The following is a 12376-nucleotide window of genomic DNA, read 5'->3' as shown; positions in this document are numbered from 1 at the left end:
TCATTTATCATGATTTATGGATATATTTGTTCTATTATGTTTTTTTTTTAATCCTAAATAATTGATCCAAACTCACTATCCGACCTAATAAACCCATCAAACTCGATTTCAACCCAATCGTCCCTCTAGGGGTGCAATTATAGTTCTTCGCTGGGTGGTTCTAATTCGACAGAGACGGTTGCTATATGGTGTTGAACAGTGATGGATAGTGTTTTTCCGATGAAATTTCATTGAAAATTGAAATGCGAAGGATTCAATTTATTTGGAGTTATTTTTTGGTGTTATAGGTTAATGATTTTTTTGAAAAAAAATTAGTAGTAGTTGGTGTCACTATATTATGTGTGTATATTGTTATAGGATGAAAAAACACGTCTGTTAGATACATCTCTTAGGTTTAATTTGGGATTGGGTCGGGTAGTAGATTTATTGTGTTGGATAGTGAGTTTGAGTTAATTATTTGGGATAAAACAATTAAAACAGAAAAAATAACAAATATGCCTCCAAACTATGATAAATGGTGCGTATATACCTTCCGTCCAAAAAGAACAAATATGCCTCCAAACTATGAACAAACAAACAAATATCAGAAATAAAGATAGAAAATACAAAATATATGCAAATAGATTATATATATTACAAATTAGAAAGTGAAGTTAGTATATATGAAATTTTGAAAAATAAAACAGATAATGAAATAGATAGTGAATTAGATAAATCAAGTGACTGAAGAAGATATAAAAATAATAACAAAGGAAGAATATTTAAATGAAGAAGGAACAGATCAGAAAATAATATTTGATAATAACATATTTGACGAGATAAAAGGAAAAGAATTAGATTTCAGTTTAGAAAAAACATTTAAAATACCAACAATAAAAAACATATTTAGTGACGAAAAGAAGAATACTACGTAGTAAGCCAAGAAGAACATGTAATAGACTGTAGATATGCAAAAGGTAGAGCCAGTATACCACTAGTAACAAAAAGAATAATTAATAAAGAAATAAATGATATAAAAAGTAAACACCCAATAAAATACGTACACCTTGGAGGAACAGAGATATTAATAACAGCATATTTTAGAGAAGGAATAGATACATAGAATTATATTTAGCAGATGGTAGGATTATAAAACCTATAGGAAAAAGTATAATAACTACTATAAAAGGAAATTTAATATACCAAAAATTTAAATTTATAATAAGTGTGAATTATTCAGTAGCAATAACAGATAAAAACATAGATAAATCATTAGTATTATATTGGAAAATATCAGGAATAGAACTAACCCCAGGAAGTAAAATATTTACAGCTAGATGTAAAAATCTATATATATTAACAACAAAACATAAAACAATGGAAAAAAATAAAATTAATAAAATACAAATCGAAAGTCCTTTCGAACAATCTGTAAAAATAATTGATAATAATGATTATAGTTATAAAGACACATATATAGAATAAGATTTAGAAATAATAAATGATTGAATAAGTACAACAAAAAGAATAGCTTTCGAAAAATCAGAATCATCAGGATCATCGAAAAGAACAAATTATGAAATAACTTCAACGGTTAATTTAACTCAATATTATATAACGGGAAAAATAAATAAAAAGAATATTTAATACTTCTAAAAACAGGACAAGAAGAAAATTATGTAGCAAAATATCTAGTAAAAAATGAAGAAATAAAATTTAATAGTAATATATGCCCAGATCTACCAAGAATTTTAATAACTACTAAAGATACAACATAAAAGGAAATAATAATAATAGGAGTTAGAAAAATAAAAATAGAATTTGAAATAAAGGAAGATATGCAAAAAACAGACATAATATTAGGAATAAAATGGTTAGAACAAGCAAAACCCTACAATATAGGACATACACAATTAACCATAACCTATAATAGAGAAAGATTGTGGATAAAAAGAGCTTTAACATGAAAATATATGTACTCATGAAAATAATAGTAGAAGGATATTTTAACAGATATTATACACCTATGATAGGCACAGGAGCAGAAGCCAACTTATATAAATATAATTGTTTACCAGAAGACAAATGAGATAAGCTAAAAACACCAATAGTAGTAAAAGGATTTAATAATGAAGGAAGCTTAATTACCTTTAAAGCTAGAAATGTAAAAATACAAGTATGGGATAAGGTATTAACGATAGAAGAGATCTATAATTATGAACTAACATCAAAAGATATGTTTTTAGCAATGCCGTTTTTAGATAAACTATACCACATATAATAACTAAAACACATGGGTGGTTTATAACACCATGTAAACAAAAGGTAAGAGCAAAAAGAGTTATTAATAAAATAAGAAAGAAAACTGATTGGATAAAAGGAAGTGAAAAAATCACAAAAAAAAATTTAAAAATATAAAAAAATACTAAAGACACAATAGAACTAGTTATATTTTCAATGAATAAAGAAGAAATAACTATATTTTCAATAGATAAGGTAGAAATAATAAATAAAAAATTAAGAGAACTATACAGTGAAGATCCATTAAAAGAATGGGAAAAATATAAAACTACTATAAAAAATTGAGCTAATAGATAAAAATAGTATAATAACCCAAAAACCATTAACATATAACTTTGATGATTTAAAAGAATTTAAAATGCATATAGATGAATTATTAGAAAAACAATACATACAAAAAAGCAATAACAAACATAATAGTCTAGCATTTATAGTAAATAAACTCAGTGAACAAAAAAGAGGAAAAAGTAGAATGGTTATTGATTATAGAAACCTAAATGCAAAAACTATGACATATAATTATCCAATACCAAATAAGATATTAAAAATAAGACAAATATAAGGATATAATTACTTTAGCAAATTTGACTGTAAATCAGAATTTTACCACCTAAAGTTAGAAGAAGATTCTAAAAATTTAACTGCATTTACAATACCACAAGGATTTTATGAATGGAATGTGTTACCATTTGGATATAAAAATGCACCAGGTAGATACCAACACTTTATGGATAGTTATTTTAAACAATTACCTAATTGTATAGTATACATAGATGATATACTATTATATACAAAAACTAAAGAGGAACATTTAAAATTACTAGAACAATTTGCAGGTATAATAGAAAATTCAGGAATAAGTTTAAGTGAAAAGAAAGCTGAAATTATGAAAAATCAGATAGAGTTTTTAGGAATATAGATAGATAAAAGTGGAATAAAAATACAACAACATATAGTACAAAAAATAATAAATTCAAAAGAAGAATTAGATACAAAAAAGAAATTACAATCATTTTTAGGATTAGTAAACCAAGTAAGACAATATATACCAAAATTAGCAGAAAACCTAAAACCATTACAAAAAAAATTAAAAAAGGATGTAGAATATAATTACAATGAAGAAGAAAAATTAGAACATTTTTGTAGATACTACTCAGGAATGTTTAATGAAATAGAAATAAAATGGAAAATAAATAGAAAAAAGTTATGTTCATTATATAAATGTTTATTAGCATTTGAACCATATATTGTATATAATAAGTTTATTGTACGAACAGATAATACACAAGTACGATGGTGGTTAACAAGAAAAACACAAAATTCAGTTATAACGAAGGAAATTTGGAGATTAGTATTGAATATATTAAATTTTACGTTTACAATTGAAGTAATCAGTAATAACAAAAATATTATTACAGATTACATATCAAGATAAAGCTGCAAGACTGATATAATAGAAGATGATACTTTAGAAAAGATACTCAAAACCCTAACTACACTTTCACTGAAAGTGGACAGTATGGGTAATGAAATAGAAAAGCTAATGACTAATAAAGTTAAACTAAAGTCTAAAGCTATGACTCAGATAACTCAGCAGTGTGCAGAGCTATGTCGATCGGAAGACATCAAAATTCCAAACCTAAAAAGAGACACTGAGACACTCCATAAAACTCATAATGTTTATCAATCTATGCCTGCAGGTACAAGCAAAGGAGTTAGTGGACAAAGATATCAAAACATGAACATGAATAAGATATTTGAAAAACCATTTATACTAAAAACACAAAAAGACCCCTTGTTCATACCCCTACAAACTACCACATATCGAGAAAGTTTAAACCAAGATAGAAAAGCCTATAACCATATAACTCGAGCATACATAGAAAATATCCACAAAATACAGACTTAACTAAACCTTAAGCCCAGAGCCACAAATATCCAAGAACCAAACACAAACTATATAACCCAAAAATTACAAGGTTATAACAAGTTAATCATACTACCAAAAAGCAACCCAAGCTTAGTTAAAACTTGTTTCAGTTATGGATTATTAAATACTGTATATACCCAAGAAAGAGATGAACTAACAGCTATACTAGAATTATATAGAGTATTCGCCACCTATAAGAAAATAACCAAAGGAAATCTATTTTTTATAAAGGTTAATATTGCACCAGCAGAGATATTATATAACAAAATTAAACCAGTCATACAAGTTGTAAAAATAGGATTAACCAGAGATATGATTATACCGGAAGATATTGTTCAATAGCCAGAGATACCTAAAGTTAAGATACCTGACTTTTATGCAAATAAATGAATTATTAGAATATCTTTAATTGTTCAAGAATTAGCAAATAACTACCTAAATGGGAACCTAATATAGAGTTATTATTCAAGAGATCATCAAATGATTTATTAAAATTTAAGGGAGCTACGACAGTCAAATATGGAAGAAGTTAGATAATGAATTTTGACACTACTCAATCTAAAAAAACAACCAACTACAAGAGCAATTAAGAAGGAATTTATTTTAGAAGAATTATTAACAAGATATTATAAAATAATAGGACATAACTATCCAGACCACCTATGCTCAAAATCCCATGGAGAAAATAACGTGATTCCAGAAGTCCAGCTAGAATAAAAGAAAAAATCAGCCAAGTAGATAAGGACGCCAGCTAGAAGATAAAAATCAACGGAGCAATGGAGAAATAAAGACAAAAGACAAAAGAAGACAAGATAGTAAAAGTTATGAAAAGAAGAGTTATGGAAGAAAGTGACATGTGAATAGTTTTCTTGACTTTAGATATGTAAGCTATTATAGCATTTACTAGTTTTTGATAACTTTTTGACTTTTCTATGACAAAGTGCCATTATTGTATAGCTTTAGTCTTTAATAAATTTTTCTTTTTGTAGAATGGTCTTAAGATTTTTGGTAAAGTCTTTTGTAAATAGGAAAAGTGTAAAGTTAGGATAATTATTAGTCTTTTACTTTTTTGACAGATGTAAAGTTAGGAATAGTGTAAATAGTTTACGCGTTTTTATTTTTAGGATTATAAATATGTAAGCCATACGGCAATCTAAGCCAAGACTTTCATGTGTTGAAAGCAAGCCTTCTCTCTTGTACAAAATTTTTTTGAATATTTAATAAAAACAGATATATTTCTAAGGAAAAGCTATGGATGAGCAAAGCACCGATTTATCAAATCTACCAGAAAAGGTATTTTCATTTATAATTATGAATTGCTAAATTCATAAATTCCTGACAATCATGATATAATCAAATAAGCTCTTGTTAGTTACTTTATACTAGAATTATTCGAATAATAGCATGTTAAAAAGTTTATTAGCAAAGTGGAAAAGGAGAAAAATTTCCAAGAACTATGTCACCCTAAAGGTGAAACCAGTGAGGCAAAGAAGCTGTGATAGGGGAGTAACCAGAGTAGAGGTGCTGTTTAGGAAAAAATTATCCAGATTACCATGCTAATAGTGACCGAAAAACATATTATTTAAGAATAATCTAGTATATAGTGATCTAAAATGATCATATTTTGTTATGTATATATGGTTGAAAGGAATATTCTGAAAATAGCATCATATGAAGAATGAATATTTACTTATCTGATGAGATGATAGATAAATTTAAGATACTTGTTTTGTATGTACTTAAGGATATAGAAATAGTAGATATAAGGAAAATTATATACGAAAAGGTATTTCATTTTAATGAAGAGTTATTATAAGTTCTATAGAAAACTTACACTTAAATAATGATAGCTACTGTTCATATTTAGATAGTTATTATTTAGATGAATATTATACAGATTAAAAATGTTAGAATATATAAGAAGAGTTAGAGGAAAACAAAGTTGGCTATACAAAGAAATTAATTATAGAAACCAGCTTAGAAGAGGAAGAAGACAATTAAAGAAAGATTAATTTGGATAGATAAAACCTTGGAACAACTAGAATTAAAAGATATTTTAGATTATGATTTAGACATAGAATTATTCATAGAAGGAAAAGACAAGATAATTAACGAAATAAATAACCTAGAATTTAATATCAGATATAGTACAATTAAAATAAATTATTGCAAAGAAATTTGCAGTATTACAACAACTATAGGATAAAATGATAAACTACGAATACGTAGAATATTGGAGACAAGATATGGAGCAAATAAGATTAATAGAAACACCTATGAAAAAGAATCTACTTGATTACATAAAAACTAGAAATATGAAACATATAATATACCTTAAAAATAATATAGAAGAATTAATAAGGTTAAAACAAATAAATAAGGAATGCTATGACATAGCATTTCAATTAACATGATAGCACTAGTAAGTACTAGTTATCTACTAATTATCCAAGTACAAGTTATCCGCATTATTCGCATCCCCTACAATTGGTATCAGAGCCTATGTTATTTTTAAAAATGTACAAGTAGATATGTGTTAATTATGAGAAATGTTAGAGATGTTAATTTAATTGTTAAGCTATTATTAATTACGTTATCTTGTGGTTATTTACTTGTTAAATATGAGAAGATCATTTAAAAATATACAAGTTTTTAGAGAAATTAAAAGAATTTTAACTAGTTACTATCCAGAATATAAGAAGTTAAATAAAACAAAAGAAAATCCCCATAGATTAGCTTACTTAATTACCTTAATATCTAGCAATGAGGCGAAATTAATAATTCATTTAAAATCTAGAAGAATGAGATACATACCACCTAATTATGATAAAATTAGATTTCGGTATCCACCGAAATATTATAAATATTGTACAGATGAATAACATAACAAAATCACTAAAATATAAAGAAATAAAATAAATAATATCTGAAAACGAAGAGAATTAAAAATAAAAAAAGAAAGACTACAATATAATATGATTGTTGGAGTATGCCAAAAATCAATAAAATCACAAAAGGAAGAAATATCATATTTAGAATCATAAATAGATAATCTAGAATACATATATTAACATGATCTATACACTATCAAGTAGATAAAATGAACAAAAAAGAATTTATAACAGATGAAAAAACATATGAAAATCACGAAGGATTAAAAATAAGAATAGTATTTTCTAATTTAGGAAGAAGATATAAGAAAATAGGTGAATATTTATATTTAATATTAGAGAAAGAAGAATTAAAATTAGAAGATAAATTAACAGCTATGGTAAGAATAGCAAGAGAAAATAAAGAAATAGACAGAAAAAAATAAATAGATAAAATAAAACAACAGACTACAGAAGAAATACGAAAAATAGAAGAAACAAAAAATAAAAGGATTGTTGAATTAGAAAAAAACTATAAATGCTAAAAGAGTTGTATGAAAAAAGAGACAAAGAAAAAGAAGAAAAGGATAAAAAAATAAAAATTATTAATTGAGATAAATCAATTTAAAAAAAATAGAAAGTAAAGAATTAGAAACTAATGAAATAGAAATAAATACAATAGATGCTGAAGAAATAGATAATTATGATTCGGAAGATAGTGAAACATATACAAAAATCTTAACAAATATAGAAAAACTAGAAATTAATGAAAAACAAGAAGTAATTAATAATGAAAACTTAGAAAATACAAACACGGAAATAAACACTCTTGATAAAAAGGACAATGAAAAAAATAATACCTAGCACATCAGAAATAAGAAAACCAATATATTATTATAAAAATAAGTTAAAAAATATAACTAAGGGATGAATATAACAAATGGACACCAAAATAAATCATTAATAAAAATTATAACTTTTCAGACCTAGATTGTGTAATAGATGTAGATAAAATGATACAATTATGGATATGATATATAACAGAACAATTATTAGATAATAGTATAAATGCAATAGATACACCAGAATATATAGAAAAACACTAATAGGAACAGCAAAATTATGATTTTGAAATTTAACTAAAAATAGTAAAAAGGTATTAAGAAATGATAAAGAAACAGAAGGAACAACAGTAACCAAACTAACACCTATAGACATACTAAAAAATTATGAAATAGTTATAAGAGATGAATTTAGTAGTATGACAACAGAAGAAGAAAAACAAAGCAAAGAAAAAGATACAAATAGAAATTTAATATTAAAACTAGCAATATGTAATATGTGCTATATAGATGAATATACGTGTGCATTTAAAGAATACTACTAAGGGAGCATATAATACAGAAGAAAGTAAAGAAATGAGAAGATTATATTTTCGTAAATTACTTGAACCATTTAGTTCAAAAAATAATAAAGAGTTGAGATGAAGCAAACATAGTAGATACTCTAGGAGTAAGAATAAAATTTCTACAACAATGGTATAAGAATATATGTGAAAATACAAAGAAGAAATGAAAATGGAAAAAACATTAACAAGAAATTTAGCATGTTGCAAAGATAACATAGCACCTCAATTTTGATATGAAGAAAAATATTATAAGAAAAGAAAAAGACATCAGAAATATAAGAAATACAAAATATCAAAATATAAGTATAAGAAACCAAGAAAAAATATTATGTAAAAAATTATAAATATAAAAGACCATATAGGAGAAAGAAATCTATAAAATAATGTACTTGTTATAATTGTGGCAAACTAGGACATTTAGCAAGAGATTGTAAAATGCCTAAAGAAAAGTTTTGGGGATATATTTTTCCTTTTCTCGCTTATTTATATCAACTAAGAACAAGTGTTTATTTCTTTTTACACTTAATTTTTAAAACATTGTATTTATTTCCAAAGATTTGTATGCACCTATTAAATTTATATTATTAAAGAAACCATTATTAAATTATTGCAAATTTCGAACATTAAACTTTAGAAATTGTTATACAATTCACGGATATATATATATACACACACATACACAACATATCCAGTATATTCTCACAAGATAGTCTTTTATATATATTTTTTATAATTAATAGTTTTTAAATTTAATTTTCTTCTATCTTATTAGCCTAAAATTATTTAACTAATATTTATATTTTTTTCTTTAATACCAAAAAGATCGAGAGAAACAAAGGAATAAAAGAGAAAAAATAGAAAATAGTTTCCTAAATAAATTATCTATTTCATTTGCCACAACTCCGTTGAGATGCGAAACGGTGATGGTTGTGGTAATACCATATGTGAATGCAATCATGCATGCTATGAGGTATATCATTTACTCCTTCCATTTAAAAACAGAATAATCTATTTTGACTTGACACAAAGTTTAAGAAAATAAAGAAGACTTTTGAATCTTGTGGCCCTAAATTAAAGTTGTGTCAAATGTACTAAAATACCCTTTAATCTTATGGTCCTAAACATGCCATGTGAAAAGTTGAAATTAAAGTATTACCAAAAAAGGAAAGGGGTCATTTTTTTTAAAATGCATTTAAAAAGAAAGTAGGTCATTCTTTTTTTAAAAGGAGAGAGTATTTTCTTTTAATTTCCTATTAGTTTTTGGGTTATGGGTCGCCCACCTAATATATTTAAAATTGAGGATCAAATTATGTGACTTTTGTGAGAAGTTAAACCTATTTTTGGTGGGAATATTTTTATTAAAATTGAATAACTTATCTTCAAATAGATATTCTCTTCCGTTAGTAAAACAGGATGAAAATATAAAAGGAAAAAAATTTTCTTCTCTGTTTCGTCTTCCATAATAACATCTACAAGAAAAAGACATTCAGCTTGTGGTCAAAATTTTATTTTCAATTGGGGGCATATCCGTTTTGATGGTGAGGTCAATAATGCTGCTGCAGAGAAAGGTACACAATTCATTTTTCTCGCTCCATTATTTTTCATCAATGGTTTCAGCGTCAAAATTGTGCGTTCGTTCCTTTAAACACACAATATTATTCTTCTTGTCGGTTGCACAATATATGTGCCACTGTGCTCTATAAAATAAACTATTAATAGGTGATTAATGTCTTCTTCTGCTTACACGCATATGTTAAAAAGCAAGCTCAGTTTGGTCATGAAAATCATAATTTTTCGGAGTTGGAGTTGTGTTTAATCATGAATATAAATTAAAGTTGTTTTTGAAATTTTGATTAAGAAGGGGAGTCTTGGAGTAACTGGTAAAGTTGCTGCCATATGACTAGGAGGTCACGGGTTCAAACCTTGGGAACAGACTCTGACAGAAATGTAAGGTAAGGCTGCGTACGATACACACTTGTGGTGGGGCTCTTTCCCGGACACCGCGCATAGCGGTAGTTTTAGTGCACCAGACTGTCTTTTTTTTAAATTTTGATTAAAGTTGTTTTTGAAAATTTGTAAGAGAAGTATGAGTGAAAAAAGTTAAAACAAGTAAACTTGTTTTCACTTTTCTAAATACAATATTATATTTGAAATTTTTATGACCAAACACATCTTATTTTTACTTTTTTCACTAAAGTAAAATAATTTTTCAAAAAAAAAATATTTTCATAGACAAACAGCTACACAAACTATCCTACTCTTGAAATTTGATAGTGCTGTTGGTTAACTGATTATGAGCTTTATGTTTGGATCAGAATGTTATCAAGCTTGTGATGATATTATTTTGTAGTGCAATTCTTAAAATTATATACGGTGAATAATAGAAGAAAAATGTGCGACAAGGGCATTTCAAGTTTTCAATTGAAAAAAGGGGATAAGTGGGTCCCATAAAATTGTCACTTAAAAAAATTAAGTCTCTTGAACAACTGGGATAGTTTTTTGACAACTACATTAGTTTTTCGAATAACTTCGCATAGTTGTTGAACAACTTTCCTCAGTTGTTGAACAATTACGCCTAGTTGTTCAACAACTACGCGTAGTTGTTTGACAACTGCGCCTAGTCGTTGAATAACTTGCGCAGTTGTTGAACAACTTTGATAGTTGTTGAACAACTTCTCAAAGTTGTCGAACAACTACGTCTAATTGTTCAACAACTGAGAGAAGTTGTTCAAACGGAAAAACTCAAAAAAAAATTTATTCCTCCCACCTAATTTTAAAAACTTGGAGGACTCTCACTTAATTGGAAAACTTATTTGTCCTTTTTAATCCAAAGTCGTGAATAATAGCCTATTAAAAGTCAATTTTTGATATTTTCTATTTTTTGGCTTAAAGGGAAGCAAAGCTTGGCTTCTATGACAAGTGAGCTTCTAAAAGCTAAATTTTTATGGCTTTTTTGGCCTAATAGCGTGCAATTGAGACTCATAAATTTATTTTTATAAAATTCATAATTTATTATCACAAAATAGAGGCCTCAACAATTGTTTTTACAATTTGGTTGATTGAAAATGAATATTTCCTTTATGACCAAAAATTGAAATCTGTTTTATGTATTCTTCAGATTTGAAATTTCAGTATGAAATTTTTTATCTTTATAATCTCCTCATTTAGAAAATTATGTTGATATATTATCATGTAAAATGGTTTAAAAATGAGTGAGTTATGATTTTAAAGTTTCATGAATAATAGTGTTATTTATATGTTACTAAGTCTTAGAAATTTATTTAACCCCTTTAACAAATTTTACCTTCTACAATCAATTATGGCATAAGTTGTCACATTGAATGGTATAACTATTCTGATTATTTCTTTATTTCTATTTCAGACATGGCTAAATAGGGACAAACTCTAATTACTTCAAGTGAGAGTTCTGCATATCGAGCAAAGAGACAAAATGAAAGAACACATCGAAGGACATATTTTCATAATTGTGAGATCATATGAAATGATGTTCCAAAGGTGACAAAAAATCTGTTACGAACAACATTTTATTTTGTAAATTAGCTATTTGTTGGTGAAAATATGAAAGAAAAAAAAAATGATTCCATGTTACCACATGAATAAACAACATGATTATATTCACATCAAAAGCTCCTATGATATTCTGATTTTCAAAGTTAATAAATAGCTAACTTTCAAAAGCCACGAATTAAAAATCTCAAATCAAAACTCTTAACTCAACTCTTCCTCTTTTGTTTTCTCTTTTTATTTTTCTCTTATGCGTTCTTGTTTTTTGTTTATGTTTTTCTTATCTTTTTCTTGCTCTCCGATTTTGCTCTCTTTCACTCTTACCTTTTTTATCCTTTTGCTTCTACTGCTCTTTTCTTCTTT

At 26.3% G+C, this 12376-nt stretch overlaps 1 long non-coding RNA gene across 1 annotated transcript; it reads left to right on the top strand.

Annotated features, from left to right (window-relative positions):
* The first annotated feature begins 9874 nt into the window (after window positions 1-9874).
* Window positions 9875-12127, top strand: LOC124886741. The gene is made up of 2 exons (XR_007044126.1): window positions 9875-10056; window positions 11871-12127. It is a non-coding gene; the product is annotated as an uncharacterized LOC124886741 (long non-coding RNA).
* Window positions 12128-12376: the final 249 nt, after the last annotated feature.

The sequence above is a fragment of the Capsicum annuum genome, chromosome 8, assembly GCF_002878395.1.
Source record: "Capsicum annuum cultivar UCD-10X-F1 chromosome 8, UCD10Xv1.1, whole genome shotgun sequence".
Classification (NCBI taxonomy): Eukaryota; Viridiplantae; Streptophyta; class Magnoliopsida; order Solanales; family Solanaceae; genus Capsicum; species Capsicum annuum.
The sequence above is the reverse complement of the archived record's forward strand: the minus strand, read 5'-3'. Positions and strand labels throughout refer to the sequence as shown.